The sequence below is a fragment of the Arachis hypogaea genome, chromosome 17 (genome assembly GCF_003086295.3).
Source record: "Arachis hypogaea cultivar Tifrunner chromosome 17, arahy.Tifrunner.gnm2.J5K5, whole genome shotgun sequence".
Lineage (NCBI taxonomy): Eukaryota > Viridiplantae > Streptophyta > Magnoliopsida > Fabales > Fabaceae > Arachis > Arachis hypogaea.
The window spans coordinates 60,440,320-60,457,181 of record NC_092052.1 but is presented as its reverse complement, the minus strand read 5'-3'; the positions used below and the strand labels follow the sequence as shown (position 1 = coordinate 60,457,181).

At 39.9% G+C, this 16,862-nt stretch overlaps 1 non-coding gene across 1 annotated transcript; it reads left to right on the top strand.

The window, feature by feature from the left end:
* The first annotated feature begins 12,576 nt into the window (after positions 1 to 12,576).
* LOC112767809 (small nucleolar RNA R71) lies at positions 12,577 to 12,683 on the top strand. Its single transcript, XR_003185249.1, has one exon. It is a non-coding gene; the product is annotated as a small nucleolar RNA R71 (small nucleolar RNA).
* Positions 12,684 to 16,862: the final 4,179 nt, after the last annotated feature.

The window sequence follows — 16,862 nt, the reverse complement described above, 5'->3', positions numbered from 1 at the left end:
ATCTCCATTCCTGCCATTAGAGCAAACAATTTTGAGCTAAAACCTCAATTAGTTTCTCTGATGCAGCAGAACTGCAAGTTTCATGGACTTTCATCTGAAGATCCTTTTCAGTTCTTAACTGAATTCTTGCAGATCTGTGATACTGTTAAGACCAATGGGGTTGATCCCGAGGTCTACAGGCTTATGCTTTTCCCGTTTGTTGTAAGAGACAGAGCTAGAGTATGGTTGGACTCTCAACCTAAGGATAGCCTGAATTCTTGGGATAAGCTGGTCAAACCTTCAGACAGAAAGAAGGTGAATCCCTCTATGAAGCTTGGGAGAGATACAAGCAACTGACCAAAAAGTGTCCTTCTAACATGCTTTCAGAATGGACCATCCTGGATATATTCTATGATGGTCTGTCTGAATTAGCTAAGATGTCATTGGATATTTCTGTAGGTGGATCCATTCACCTAAAGAAAATGCCTGCAGAAGCTCAAGAACTCATTGACATGGTTGCTAATAACCAGTTCATGTACACTTCTGAGAGGAATCCTGTAAGTAATGGGACGCCTCAGAAGAAGGAAGTTCTTGAAATTGACACTCTGAATGCTATATTGGCTCATAATAAAATATTGACTTAGCAAGTCAATATGATTTCTCAGAGTCTGAATGGAATGCAAGCTGCATCCAACAGTACTCAAGAGGCATCTTCTAAAGAAGAAGCTTATGATCCTGAGAACCCTGCAATAGCAGAGGTAAATTATATGGGTGAACCTTATGGAAACACCTATAACCCCTCATGGAGAAATCACCCAAATTTCTCATGGAAGGATTAACAAAAGCCTCAACAAGGTTTTACTAATGGTGGAAGAAACAGGTTTAACAATAGTAAACCTTTTCCATCATCCACTCAGCAACAGACAGAGAATTCTGAGCAGAATCCATCTAGCTTAGCAAATTTAGTCTTTGATTTATCAAAGGCCACTCTGAGTTTCATGAATGAAACAAGGTCCTCCATTAGAAATTTGGAGGCACAAGTGGGCCAGCTAAGTAAAAGGGTCACTGAAATCCCTCCTAGTACTCTCCCAAGCAATACAGAAGAAAATCCAAAAGGAGAGTGCAAGGCCATTGAATTAACAATCATGGCCGAACCTACAGGGGAGGAAGAGGACGTGAATCCCAGTGAGGAAGACCTCCTGGGACGTCCAATGATCAACAAGGAGTTTCCCTTTGAGGAACCAAAGGACTCTGAGGCTCATCTGGAGACCATAGAGATCCCATTGAACCTCCTTATGCCCTTCATGAGCTCTGATGAATATTCTTCTTCTGAAGAAAATGAGGATGTTACTGCATAGCAAGTTGTCAAGTACCTTGGTGCAATCATGAAGCTGAATGCCAAATTATTTGGTAATGAGACTTGGGAAGATGAACCTCCCTTGCTCATCAATGAACTGAGTGATCTGGATCAACTAACATTGCCTCAAAAGAAACAGGATCCTGGAAAGTTCTTAATACCTTGTACCATAGGCACCATGCCCTTTGAGAAAGCTCTATGTGACCTTGGGTCAGGGATAAACCTCATGCCACTCTCTGTAATAGAGAAACTGGGAATCTTTGAGGTGCAAGCAGCCAGAATCTCACTAGAGATGGCAGACAACTCAAGAAAGCAGGCTTATGGACTAGTAGAGGACATGTTAGTAAAGGTTGAAGGCCTTTACATCCCTGCTGATTTCATAATCCTAGACACTGGGAAGGAAGATGATGAATCCATCATCCTTGGAAGACCATTCCTAGCCACAGCAAGAGCTGTGATTGATGTGGACAAAGGAGAGTTGGTCCTTCAACTGAATGAGGACTACCTTGTGTTTAAAACTCAAGGATCTCCTTCTGTAACCATGGAGAGGAAGCATGAAAAGCTTCTCTCACTGCAGAGTCAAACAAAGCCCCCACAATCAAACTCTAAGTTTGGTGTTGAACTCCCATATCCAAACTCTAAGTTTGGTGTTGGGAGTCTATAAAATTGATCTGATCACCTGTGTGGCTCCATAAGAGCCCATTGTCAAGCTATTGACATTAAAGAAGCGCTTGTTGGGAGGCAACCCAATTTTTATTTATCTAATTTTATTTTTATTTTTATTGTTCTTTCATGTTTTATTAGGTTCATGATCATGTGGAGTCACAAAATAAATCCAAAAATTAAAAACAGAATCAAAAACAGCAGAAGAAAAATCACACCCTGGAGGAAGGACTTACTGGCGTTTAAACGCCAGTAAGGAGCATCTGGCTAGCGTTCAACGGCAGAACAGAGCATGGAGCTGGCGTTGAACGCCAGAAACAAGCATGAAGCTGGCGTTCAACGCCAGAAATATGCTGCATATGGGCGTTGAACGCCCAGAACAAGCATCACTTCGGCGTCTAAACGCCAGAAATGCATGCAAAGGCATTTTACATGCCTAATTAGTGCAAGGATGTAAATTCTTGACACCTCAGGATCTGTGGATCCCACAGGATCACCTCAGGATCTGTAGACCCCACAGGATCCCCACATACCTCCACTCACCTTCCCTCCTCATAATCCTATATCACCCTATCTCTCTTCATTCACAGTCATCCCTTCTGTTTTCCATTCACCACTCACATCCATACACCCCACCTACCTTCAAAATTCAAAATCTCTTTCCCACCCAAGCCCACCCATATAGCCGAATACACACATCCCTCCATCTCTTCCATATCTTCTTCTTCTTCTTCTTCTTCTTTTTCTATTCTGTCTTCTTTTGCTCTAAGGCGAGCAACATTCTAAGTTTGGTGTGGTAAAGACATAGCTTTTTTACATAGCAACATTCTAAGTTTCAGTTGCTTGGGGACAAGCAACAATTTAAGTTTGGTGTTGTGATGAGCGGATAATTTATACACTTTTTGGCATTGTTTTTACATAGTTTTCAGTATGATTTAGTTAGTTTTTAGTATATTTTTATTAGTTTTTAATTAAAAATCACATTTCTGGACTTTACAATGAGTTTGTGTGTTTTTCTATGATTTTAGGTATTTTCTGGCTGAAATTGAGGGACCTGAGCAAAAATCAGATTCAGAGTTTGAAGAAGGACTGCTGATGCTGTTGGATTCTGACCTCCCTACACTCAAAGTAAATTTTATGGAGCTACAGAACTCCAAATGGTGCGCTTCCAATTGCGTTGGAAAGTAGACATTTAGGGCTTTCCAGAAATATATAATAGTCCATACTTTGAATAAGGATTGATGATGTAAACTGGCGTTCAACGCCAGTTTCCTGCTGCAGTCTGGTGTCCAGCGCCAGAAACAAGTTGCAAAGTGGAGTTCAACGCCAGAAACACGTTACAAACTGGCGTTCAACTCCAAGAATGACTCTCCACGTGTAAACTTCAAGCTCAGCCCAAGCACACACCAAGTGGGCCCCGGAAGTGGATTTATGCATCAATTCTGTAAACCCTAGTAACTAGTTTAGTATAAATAGGACTTTTTACTATTGTATTAGACATCTTGGGACGTTTAGTTCTTAGATCATGGGGGCTGGCCATTCAGCCATGCCTGGACCTTATCACTTATGTACTTTCAACGGTAGAGTTTCTACACACCATAGATTAAGGTGTGGAGCTCTGCTGTTCCTCAAAGATTAATGCAAAGTACTACTATTTTTCTATTCAATTCAACTTATTCCGCTTCTAAGATATTCATTCGCACTTCAATATGGTGGATGTGATGATCGTGACAGTTATCATCATTCTCAACTTATGAACGCGTGCCTGACAACCACTTCCGTTCTACCTTAGATTGAATGGATATCTCTTGGATATCTAATACAGGGGACCGAGTCCGAGTTATTAGTGTCTTCGTGGTATAAGTTAGAACCCATGGATGGCCATTCCTGAGATCCAAAAAGTCTAAACCTTGTCTGTGGTATTCCGAGTAGGATCTGGGAAGGGATGGTTGTGACGAGCTTTAAACTCGCGAGTGCTGGGCGTAGTGACAGACGCAAAAGGATCAATGGATCCTATTCCAGTATGATCGAGAACCGACAGATGATTAGCCGTGCCGTGACAGAGCATTTGGACCTTTTTCACTGAGAGGATGGGATGTAGCCATTGACAACGGTGATGCCCTACATAAAGCTTGCCATGGAAATGAGTAGGATTGATTGGATAAAGACAGCAGGAAAGCAAAGATCAGAGGAACGAAAGCATCTCTATACGCTTATCTGAAATTCTCACCAATGAATTACATAAGTACCACTATCCTATTCTATATTTTATTTATTTTCATCCACTATAATTTCTTAAAACAATTTAATTCGCCTGACTGAGATTTACAAGGCGACCATAGCTTGCTTCAAGCCGACAATCTCCGTGGGATCGACCCTTACTCACGTAAGGTTTATTACTTGGACGACCTAGTGCACTTGCTGGTTAGTTGTACGAAGTTGTGAAACAGATATAAGATCATAAACGTGCGTATTGAGTTTTTAGTGCCGTTACCAAGGAATGGAATGATCACGATTTCGTACACCACTGCCAACTTTCCTTCTCCGGGTCGAGTTGTTCCAATATCATTTCGGATTAGGATGAGATCATTCTCCACGAAACCTCTTGGCACTACCTTTTGATTATATCTTGAAGCCATTCGACGCTTTAGCGCTTCTTCCCTGATCCGAGCTCTTTCTTGGATTTCCGGAAGTAGGTCGAGTTCTTCTCTTAGAAGTTGAAAGTTGGCTTCTTCATTGTAGTGGACTACTCTAGGCGACCCTTCTTCGACCTCTACTGGGATTATTGTCTCCACTCCATACGCTAATCAGAACGGTGATTCGTTTGTGGTGGAATATGGCGTAGTTCGATATGCCCATAGGACCTGTGGAAGTTCTTCAGCCCAAGCTCTCTTTGCATCTTGCAGTCTCCATTTCAACCCAGCCAATATGACTTTGTTGGCAGTTTCGGCTTGCCCATTGGCTTGAGGACGTTCGACGGAGGTGAACTGGTGCTTTATGTTCAAGTCGGCTACTAATTTTCTGAAGCCTGCATCTGTGAATTGAGTGCCATTGTCTGTGGTGATAGAGTATGGAACCCCGAACCTCGTGACAATGTTCCTATATAAGAATTTCTGGCTTCTTTGAGTAGTGGCGTTGGCTAGGGGCTCTGCCTCAATCCACTTTGTGAAATAGTCTACTCCGACTATGAGGAATTTGTCTTGTCCTGATCCCTGGGGAAAGGGTCCGAGAAGATCGAGTCCCCATTTTGCAAATGGCCAAGGCGAAGTTATGTTGATGAGCTCTTCTGGCGGGGCGATGTGAAAGTTGGCATGTTTCTGGCTTGGGGGACATATCTTTACAAATTCTGTAGCTTCCTTTTGTAGAATTGGCCAGTAAAATCCCGCCCGAAGAACCTCTTTGGTGAGAGCTTGTGCCCCGAGATGATTACCACAAATGCCGCTGTGTACTTCCTCTAAAACTTCCCTTGTGTTAGAGGTCGGCACACATTTTAACAATGGTATTGAAATCCCTCTTTTGTAAAGGGTGTTGTTTATGATGGTGTAGTACTGAGCCTCCCGTTTTAACCTCTTTGCTTCCTTCTCATTTATGGGGAGTGTTTCTTTTTTGAGGTAATTAATTATGGGGGTCATCCATCCTTGATCCTGACTTGTTATAGCTAGGAATTTTTCTCCTTCCGAGTTTGACGGGTTCTGTAGCATTTCCTGGATGAGGCTTCTATTGTTGCCCCCTGGTTTGGTGCTGGCTAGCTTTGAGAGTGCATCAGCTCGGGCATTTTGTTCGCGGGGTATGTGGCAGATCTTATATTCCCCGAGTTGACCGAGCTATTCCTTGGTTATATCCAAATACTTTTTCATGGTGGGATCTTTGGCTTGGTAACTCCCTGTTATCTGTGAGGTGACTACTTGTGAGTCACTGAAGATGTTGAGTTTTTGCGCTCCAACCTCCTTAGTCAGCTTCAAACCAGCTAGTAATGCTTTATATTCTGCCTGGTTGTTTGAGGCCGAGAACCCAAATTTGAGGGAAAGCTCAACTTGGGTTCCTTGGTTGCTTTCTATTACCACACCTGTGCCGCTTCTAGTCTTATTTGAAGACCCATCCATGTAGAGATTCCATTCTGTGGGGGTTTCCAGGATATCTGTGAATTCTGCAATGAAGTCGGCCAAGTATTGTGATTTGATGGCTATCCGAGCTTCATATTGGAGGTCGAACTCGGATAACTCGACTGCCTGGTGCACGAAATTGTGATCATCAATAATAGCGCCAAAGGACTTGGAGCTCTTAAACATGAATCACACTTTGTCACAATTCTGCACAACTAACCAGCAAGTGCACTGGGTCGTCCAAGTAATACCTTACGTGAGTAAGGGTCGATCCCACGGAGACTGTCGGCTTAAAGCAAGCTATGGTCACCTTGTAAATCTCAGTCAGGCGAATTCAGATGGCGATGGAGAATTGATAATTAAAAGATAAATAAAACATAAAATAAAGATAGAGATATTTATGTAATTCTTCGGTTGGAATTTCAAATAACCGTATGAAGATGCTTTGTTCCTCCTGAACCTCTGCTTTCCTATTGCCTTCTTCCAATCATTCATACTCCTTTCCATGGCAAGCTTTATGTTGGGTATCACTGTTGTCAGTGGCTACTTCCCGTCCTCTCAGTGAAAACGTTCCAAATGCGCTGTCACCGCACAGCTAATCATCTGTCGGTTCTTAATCATGTCGGAATAGGATCCATTGATCCTTTTGCATCTGTTACACACTCAACAATCGCGACTTTGAAGCTCGTCACAGTCATCCCTTCCTAGATTCTACTCAGAATACCACAGACAAGGTTTAGACGTTTCGGATCTCAGGAATGGCCGCCAATAATTCTAGCCTATACCACGAAGGTTCCAATCTTAGATTAGAAACCCAAGAGATACGCATTCAAGCCATTGCTAGTAGAACAGAGGTGGTTGTCAGGAACATGTTCATAGGTGAGAATGATGATGAGTGTCACGGATCATCACATTCATCAAGTTGAAGAACGAATGAATATCTTGGAGAAGAAATAGACTTGAGTTGAATAGAAAAACAATAGTACTTATATTAATTCATAAAGAATAGCAGAGCTCCACACCTTAATCTATGGTGTATAGAAACTCCACCATTGAAAATACATCAGAACAAGGTCTAGGCATGGCCATGAGGCCAGCCCCCAAACGTGAAAAGGTCTATCCAAGTTTAAAAATACAATAGCAAAAGGTCCTATTTATAGAAAACTAGTAACCTAGGGTTACAGAAATAAGTAATTAATGCAGAAATATTCTTCCGGGCCCACTTCGTGTGTGCTTGGGCTGAGCATTGGAGCTTCCATGTGTAGAGACTTTTCTTGGAGTTAAACGCCAGCTTTTGTGCCAGTTTGGGCGTTTAACTCCAGCTTTTGTGCCAGTTTTGGAGTTAAATGCCAGAATTCTTGAGCTGACTTAAAATGCCTGTTTGGGCCATCAAATCTTGGGCAAAGTATGGACTATTATATATTTCTGGAAAGCTCAGGATGTCTAATTTCCAACGCAATTGAGAGCGAGCCAATTGGGCTTCTGTAGCTCCAGAAAATCCACTTTAAGTGCAGGGAGGTCAGAATCCAACAGCATCTGCAGTCCTTTTTCAGCCTCTGAATCAGATTTTTGCTCAGGTCCCTCAATTTTAGCCAGAAAATAGCTGAAATTACAGAAAAACACACAAACTCATAGTAAAGTCCAGAAAAGTGATTTTTATTTAAAAACTAATAAAAACATAATAAAAATTAACTAAAATATACTAAAACATACTAAAAATAATGCCAAAAAGCGTATAAATTATCCGCTCATCACAACACCAAACTTAAATTGTTGCTTGTCCCCAAGCAACTGAAAATCAAATAGGATAAAAAGAATAGAATATACAATGAATTCCAAAAACATCTATGAAGATCAGTATTAATTAGATGAGCGGGGCTTTTAGCTTTTTGCTTCTGAACAGTTTTTGGCATCTCACTTTATTCCTTGAAGTTCAGAATGATTGGCATCTATAGGAACTCAGAATCCAGATAGTGTTATTGATTCTCCTAGTTAAGTATGTTGATTCTTGAACACAGCTACTTTATGAGTCTTGGCCGTGGCCCTAAGCACTTTGTTTTCCAGTATTACCACCGGATACATAAATGCCACAGACACATAACTGGGTGAACCTTTTCAGATTATGACTCAGCTTTGCTAGAGTCCCCAATTAGAGGTGTCCAGGGTTCTTAAGCACACTCTTCTTTTTGCTTTGGACCTCGACTTTAACTGCTCAGTCTCAAGTTTTCACTTGACACCTTCACGCCACAAGCACATGGTTAGGGACAGCTTGGTTTAGCCGCTTAGGCCAGGATTTTATTCCTGTGGGCCCTCCTATCCACTGATGCTCAAAGCCTTGGATCCTTTTTATCACCCTTGCCTTTTGGTTTAAAGGGGTATTGGCTTTTTCTGCTTGCTTTTCTTTTTTTTTTCTCTTTTTTTTCCTCTTTTTTTTCTTCTTTTTTTTTTGCAAGCTTTTCACTGCTTTTTCTTGCTTCAAGAATCAATTTTATGATTTTTCAGATCATCAGATAACATTTCTCCTTTTCCCATCATTCTTTCAAGAGCCAACAATTTTAACATTCATAAACAATCAAATTCAAAAATATGCACTGTTCAAGCATTCATTCAGAAAAACAATAGTATTACCACCAAGATAATTAAACTGTTTTAAAATTTGAAATTCATGCACTTCTTTTTCTTTTTCAATTAAAAACATTTTTTATTTAAGAAAGGTGATGGATTCATTTTCATAGCTTTAAGGCATAGACACTTAGACACTAATGATCATGTAATAAAGACACAAACATAAATAAACATAAAGCACAATTTTCAAAAAAACAGAAAATAAAGAACAAGGAAATTAAAGAACGGGTCCACCTTAGTGATGGCGGCTTGTTCTTCCTCTTGAAGATCTTAGGGAGTGCTTGAGCTCCTCAATATCTCTTCCTTGCCTTTGTTGTTCCTCTCTCATGGTTCTTTGGTCTTCTCTAATTTCATGGAGGAGGATGGAATGCTCTTGGTGCTCCACCCTTAGTTGTTCCATGTTGGAACTTAATTCTCCTAGGGAGGTGTTGATTTGCTCCCAATAGTTTTGTGGAGGAAAATGCATCCCTTGTGGTATCTCAGGGATTTCATGAGGAGTTTCCTCATGCTCTTGTCCATGAGTGGGATCTCTTGTTTGCTCCATCCTTTTCTTAGTGATGGGCTTGTCCTCATCAATGAGGATGTCTTCCTCTATGTCAATTCTAGCTGAATTGCAAAGGTGACAAATGAGATGAGGGAAGGCTAACCATGCCACAGTGGAGGACTTGTCCGCCACTTTGTAGAGTTCTTGGGATATAACTTCATGAACTTCTACTTTCTCTCTAATCATGATGCTATGAATCATGATAGCCCGGTCTATAGTAACTTTAGACCGGTTGCTAGTGGGAATGATTGAGCGTTGAATGAACTCCAACCATCCCCTAGCCACGTGCTTAAGGTCATGCCTTCTTAGTTGAACCGGCTTTCCTCTTGAATCTCTCTTCCATTGAGCGCCCTCTTCACAGATGTCCATGAGGACTTGGTCCAACCTTTGATCAAAGTTGACCCTTCTAGTGTATGGGTGTGCATCTTCTTGCATCATGGGCAAGTTGAATGCCAACCTTATATTTTCCGGACTAAAGTCTAAGTATTTCCCTCGAACCATTGTAAGCCAATTCTTAGGATCTAGGTTCACACTTTGATCATGGTTCTTGGTGATCCATGCATTGGCATAGAACTCTTGAACCATTAAGATTCCGACTTGTTGAATGGGGTTGGTGAGGACTTCCCAACCTCTTCTTCGAATCTCATGTTGGATCTCTGGATATTTGCCCTTTTTGAGCTTAAAAGGGACCTCGGGGATCACCTTCTTCTTGGCCACAACTTCATAGAAGTGGTCTTGATGCACCCTTGAGAGGATTCTCTCCATCTTCCATGACTCGGAGGTGGAAGCTTTTGCCTTCCCTTTCCTCTTTCTAGAGGTTTCTCCGGCCTTTGGTGCCATTAATGGTTATGGAAAAACAAAAAAGCTTTAGCTTTTACCACACCAAACTTAGAAGGTTGCTCGTCCTCGAGCAAAAGAAGAAAGAAGAGAGTAGAAGAAGAAGAAATAGAGGAGATGGAGGGGGCTTAGTGTTTCGGCCAAGGAGGATGGGTGAGGTTGTGTGAAAATGAAGGAGTGAAGATGGGTTTATATATGAGTGGAGAGGGGGGTGTGGTTCGGCCATTATGGGTGGGTTTGGGTGGGAAAGTGGTTTGAATTTGAATGGTGAGGTAGGTGGGATTTTATGAAGGATGGATGTGAGTGGTGAAGAGAATGGTGGGATTTGATAGGTAAGGGGATCCTGTGGGGTCCACAGATCCTGAGGTGTCAAGGATTTCTCATCCCTGCACCATGTGGCGTGCAAAATGCCCCTTGCTGCCAATCCTGGCGTTAAACGCCAGGCTGCTGCCCATTTCTGGCGTTTAACGCCAGCTTCTTGCCCATTCCTGGCGTTAAACGCCAGTCTGGTGCCCATTTCTGGCGTTAAACACCCAGAATGGTGCCAGACTGGGCGTTTAACGTCCATTCTGCTACCCTTACTGGCGTTTAAACGCCAGTAAGTTTCTCCTCCAAGGTGTTCTGTTTTTCATTCTGTTTTTCCTTCTGTTTTCGATTTTTCAATTGTTTTTTGTGACTTCACATGATCATCAACCTATAAAAAACATAAAATAACAAAAGAAAATAGAAATTTAATATAGATAAGTAAAAATTGGGTTGCCTCCCAACAAGCGCTTCTTTAATGTCAATAGCTTGATAGTGGCTCTCATGGAGCCTCACAGATGTTCAGAGCAATGTTGGAACCTCCCAACACCAAACTTAGAGTTTGAATGTAGGGGTTCAACACCAAACTTAGAGTTTGGTTGTGGCCTCCCAACACCAAACATAGAGTTTGACTGTGGGGGCTCTGTTTGACTCTGTATTGAGAGAAGCTCTTCATGCTTCCTCTCCATGGTGACAGAGGGATATCCTTGAGCTTTAAACACAAGGGAGTCTTCATTCACTTGAATGATCAATTCTCCTCTGTCAACATCAATCATAGCTTTTGCTGTGGCTAGGAAGGGTCTGCCAAGGATGATGGATTCATCCACACACTTCCCAGTCTCTAGGATTATGAAATCAGCAGGGATGTAATGTTCTTCAACCTTTACCAACACATCCTCTACAAGTCCATAAGCCTATTTTTTTGAATTATCTGCCATCTCCAATGAGATTCTTGCAGCTTGTACCTCAATGATCCCTAGCTTCTCCATTACAGAGAGAGGCATAAGGTTTATACTTGATCCCAGGTCACACAGAGCCTTCTCAAAGATCATGGTGCCTATGGTACAAGGGATGGAGAATTTTCCAGGGTCTTGTCTCTTCAGAGGTAATTTCTGCCTAGTCAAGTCATCCAGTTCTTTGATGAGCAATGGAGGTTCATCCTCCCAAGTCTCATTACCAAACAACTTGGTATTTAGCTTCATGATTGCTCCAAGGTACTTAGCAACTTGCTCTTCAGTAACATCTTCATCCTTTTCAGTGGAAGAATACTCATCAGAGCTCATGAATGGCAGAAGTAAATTCAATGGAATCTCTATGGTCTCAGTCTGAGCCTCAGATTCCCATGGTTCCTCATTACGGAACTCCTTGGAGGTCAGTGGACGTCCATTAAGGTCTTCGTCAGTGGAGATTACTGCCTCTTCCTCCTCTCCAGGTTCGGCCATGTGAGACGTGTTTATGGCCTTGCACTCTCTCTTTGGATTCTCTTCTGTATTGCTTGGGAGAGTACTAGGAGGGAGTTCAGTAATTTTCTTACTCAGCTGACCCACTTGTGCCTCCAAATTTCTAATGGAGGACCTTGTTTCAGTCATGAAACTTTGAGTGGTTTTAATTAGATCAGAGATAATGGTTGCTAAGTCATAGTGGCTCTGCTTAGAATTCTCTGTCTGTTGCTGAGAAGATGATGGAAAAGGCTTGCTATTGCTAAACCTGTTTCTTCCACCATTATTGTTGTTGAAACCTTGTTGAGGTCTCTGTTGATCCTTCCATAGGGTTCTCCCATGTAATTCACCTCTTCCATTGCTGGGTTTTCATGATCATAAGCTTCTTCTTCAGAGGAAGCTTCCTTAGTACTGCCTGTTGCTGCTTGCATTCCAGACAGACTCTGAGAAATCATATTGACTTGTTGGGTCAATATTTTATTCTGAGACAATATGGCATTTAGAGTATCAATCTCAAGAACTCCTTTCTTCTGATTTGTCCCATTATTCACAGGATTCCTTTCAGAAGTGTACATGAATTGGTTATTTGTAACCATTTCAATGAGTTCTTGAGCTTCTGCAGGCGTCTTATTTAGATGAAGAGATCCTCCAGCAGAGCTATCCAATGACATCTTGGATAGTTCAGACAGACCATCATAGAAAATTCCTATGATGCTCCATTCAGAAAGCATGTCAGAAGGACATCTTCTGATTAATTGCTTGTATCTTTCCCAAGCTTCATAGAGGGATTCACCTTCCTTCTGTCTGAAGGTTTGAACTTCCACTCTAATCTTGCTCAATTTTTGAGGTGGAAAAAACTTTGCCAAGAAGGCATGGACTAGCTTTTCCCAAGAGTTTAGGCTTTCTTTAGGTTGTAAGTCCAACCATGTCCTAGCTCTGTCTCTTACAGCAAAAGAAAAAAGCATAAGTCTGTAGACTTCAGGGTCAACCCCATTGGTCTTGACAGTGTCACAGATTTGTAAGAATTCAGCTAAGAACTGATGAGGATCTTCCAATGGAAGTCCATGAAACTTGCAATTCTGTTGCATTAGAGAAACTAATTGAGGCTTAAGCTCAAAGTTGTTTGCTCCAATGGCAGGGATTGGGATGCTTCTCCGATAGAAGTCGGGAGTAGGTGCAGTAAAGTCACCAAGCACCTTCCTTGCATTGTTGGCATTGTTGTTTTTCGCTGCCATGGTTTCTTCTTCTTTGAAAAGCTCTGTTAGGTCCTCTAAAGAGAGATGTTCTTTAACTTCTCTTAGCTTTCTCTTCAAGGTCCTTTCAGGTTCAGGATCAGCTTGAACAAGTATGCCTTTATCTTTGTTCCTGCTCATATGAAAGAGAAGAGAACAAGAAAGTAGGAAATCCTCTATGTCACAGTATAGAGATTCCTTGAGGTGTCAGAGGAAAAGAAGAATAGAAGGAGGAGGTAGATGGAAGAGAATTCGAACATATAGAGAAGGAGGGAGTTTGAATTGTACCTTGAGGAGGAGTGTTAGTCCTTTAAATAGAAGGATGTGAGAAGAGGGGAAGAATTTTCGAAAATTAAAGTAAAAGATTTTGAAATAATTAGAAGAAATTTTGAAAAATTGATTGATGATTTTCGAAAACTAAAATTGGAAAAGAAATTAAGTGATTTTTGAAAAGGATTTTGAAATTAGAAATCAAAAAGATATGATTGAGAGTTAATTTTGAAAAAGATGTGATTGAGAAGATATGATTGAGAAGATATGATTGAAAATCAATTTAGAAAAAGAAAGTTTTTTTAAAATTAAAGTTGATTACTTGACTAACAAGAAATTAAAAGATATGATTCTAAAATTTAAAGTTTGATCCTTTCTTAATAGGCAAGTAACGACTTGAAAATTTTGAAGTAAATCTTTAATTATAACAAGGATTTTCAAAAATTAAAAAAAATGGAAAGAAATTGATTTTGAAGAGATATGATTGAAAAGATGTGATTTGAAAAATATTTGATTTTGAAAAATTATGAAGATTTGAAAAAAAAATTTGAATTAAAAACAAAATCTTTCCTCTTGTGTCCTTCTGGCGTTAAACGCCCAGCCAGGTACCCTAGCTAGCGTTTAAACGCCAGTTTTCCTTCTTCACTGGGCGTTTTGAACGCCTAGCTTTTTCTGTTTGATTCCTCTGCTGAATGTTCTGAATTTTCAATTCTCTGTATTATTGACTTGAAAAGACATAGTTTTGAAAAAAAAAATTTTTTTGAATTTTTAATGATGAGAAACAATAAAAATGCAACTAAGATCAAATAAACAATACATGCAAGACACCAAACTTAAGAATTTTCATATAAGAGACACTAAGAAATTGAGAATGCATATGAAAAACAATAAAACCCACAAAACAAGAGAATTTAAAGATCAGAGTAATGAAATCATCAAGAACAACTTGAAGATTAATGAAGAACATATTGCATGTTTTCGAAAAATGCAAGAAGAATGCAATTGACACCAAACTTAAAAATTGATACTAGACTCAAACAAGAAACATAAAATATTTTTGATTTTTATGATTTTATAAATTTTTTTGTGATTTTCGAAACTGTTCATACCCTGGGTCGAGCTGTCCGACCCGGGATGTTTAGCGACATGGCGACCGACCTCTTCAGGTCCGACTATCCGATCTCTTCTTAAAGAGATCGGCCAAATCAACAGTAAAGCCCAAAAAGGGCCCGAATAGAGGAACACGACCCAAATCCAAAGGCAATCCAAGCCTATAGAGATAAAGGCGGTTGATAAACCTCTATTTCATAGTTTATCTTGTGCTCATTTGAGTGGTTTTTATCTACTCTTTACCCACTTATTCATACTATTTGCATGGTTTTACATTTGCCTTCCTAATTATGTGCTTTGATTGAAATCATGCTTCTTTGGCCTTTATATTGCTAATATTAATCCTCTCTTATCACCATTAGATGCCTTGATATGTGTGTTAAGTGATTTTAGAGATTACAGGGCAGGAATGGCTCAGAGAATGGAAAGGAAGCATGCAAAAGTGGAAGGAATACAAGAAGTTGGAGAAATTGCTAAGCTGTCCAACCTGACCTCTTCGCACTCAAATGGCTATAACTTTAGCTACAGAGGTCCAAACGATGCGGTTCCAGTTGCATTGGAAAGCTAACGTCTGGGGCTTCGATTTGATATATAATATGCTATAGTTGCTCTGACGCTAGGTAACGCGACCGCGTGACCCATGCGGCCGCGTCGCAGTGACAGAAATCAGCGTGTTTGAATTCTTCTCCAGCGAATTCTGGGCTGTTTCTGACCCAGTTTGCGGCCCAGAAAACACAGATTAGAGGCTATAAAGTGGGGGAATGCATCCATACATGAGAGAGGCTCTTATAATTCACTTCTCATGATTTATATTAGTTTTGAGAGAGGTTCTCTCCTCTCTCTCTTAGGATTTAGGACTTCTCTTAGTTTTAGGAGTAACTCTCAATCCCAGGTTCTTTATTTTTATTTATTTTCCCAATTTAGTTTATGAACTGTTCCAGATTACTTGAATTAATGTTATTTGAGGTATTTCAGTTATTATTGCTCTCTTTTATTTACATGATTATTGCTTCCCATCTGAAGGCATTCTTATTCCAGTAGATTTACTTTTCCCCTTTTGGTCTTGGTTAAGAAATCAGTAACTCAGGAATTATCCAACTCAACAGCATAATTGATAACTGTTATCTTTGCTAATTGAATTGATCTTCAATCATCCCAACCTTTTCTTAGGAAATAAATATGATTCGAAGATCAAACTAATTAGTCCCTTGACTTTCCTTTATTTTAGTAAAGGTTGACTAAGTGGAATTAAGATTCGACTTTCATTGTTATTGATAAGGATAACTAAGTCTGGACTTCCAATTTCTTATACCTTGCCAAGAGATTTTATTATTATTGTTTTATTTTACTTTTCATATAACATATTCTCACCTTACTTCCAAAACCCCCAATTTACAATCTTCATAACCAATAATAAGAACATACTTCCCTGCAATTCCTTGAGAAGACGACCCGAGGTTTAAATACTCGGTTATCAATTTTATAGGGGTTTGTTACTTGTGACAACCAAAACGTTTGTACGAAGGGATTTCTGTCGGTTTAGAGACTATATCTACAACGCGACTGTTTTTATGAAATTCTTTACTGGCAAAAATCCCAACGTCAAAATGGCGCCGTTGCTGGGGAATTGCAAACGTGTGCCTTATTTTTGGTTATTGTAAATATTTGCTTTTTACTTGTTTTTATTTTTGTTTTTATTTTTGCTTTTTCTTAAGTTAAGAGGTTATTGATTTTTATTTTAAAATTTTTATCTTATCTTATCTTATTTCAAAAATCAAATTTCAAAATTCAAATTTAAAAATTTTCAAAATTCAAATTTAAAAATTTTCAAATTTCAAATTTCAAAAATTAAAAATTCAAAAATTTAAAATTCAAAATTTCAAAATTTAATTTTCAAAATTTAAATAACCTTTTAATTTAAATTTGTTTTTATTTTTATTTTTAATTTTTATTTGATACTATGAACTCTCACTCCTTTGGCTATGAGTCTGGTTACAATTATGTTGCAGGAAGAAGAAATTACAATGAGAACAGGCATCAAGGTTGGAACAATCAAAGATGGGAGGAGTCACAAGGATTTGATCAACCCTCATGGCAACAACCACCTCCAATGGACTATCAACAACCACCACCATATGCCTATGAACCCTTTCCTCAACACAACTTTGAACCACCACACTCACAAGCCAACTACAACCATTCACCTCCATATGACCCTAACCCTCAACCACCATACCAACCACCTTATGAGCCATATGAACCATATACAGAACCACCCCAATTCTAACCCAATTACTCACAAGAACCACCACTTCAATATTCACCATCTCCATATCCATCAATCCAAGAGCACTATGATCCTATTTATGAAAGCCGAGTGCATCAAGAGATAAAGAATCG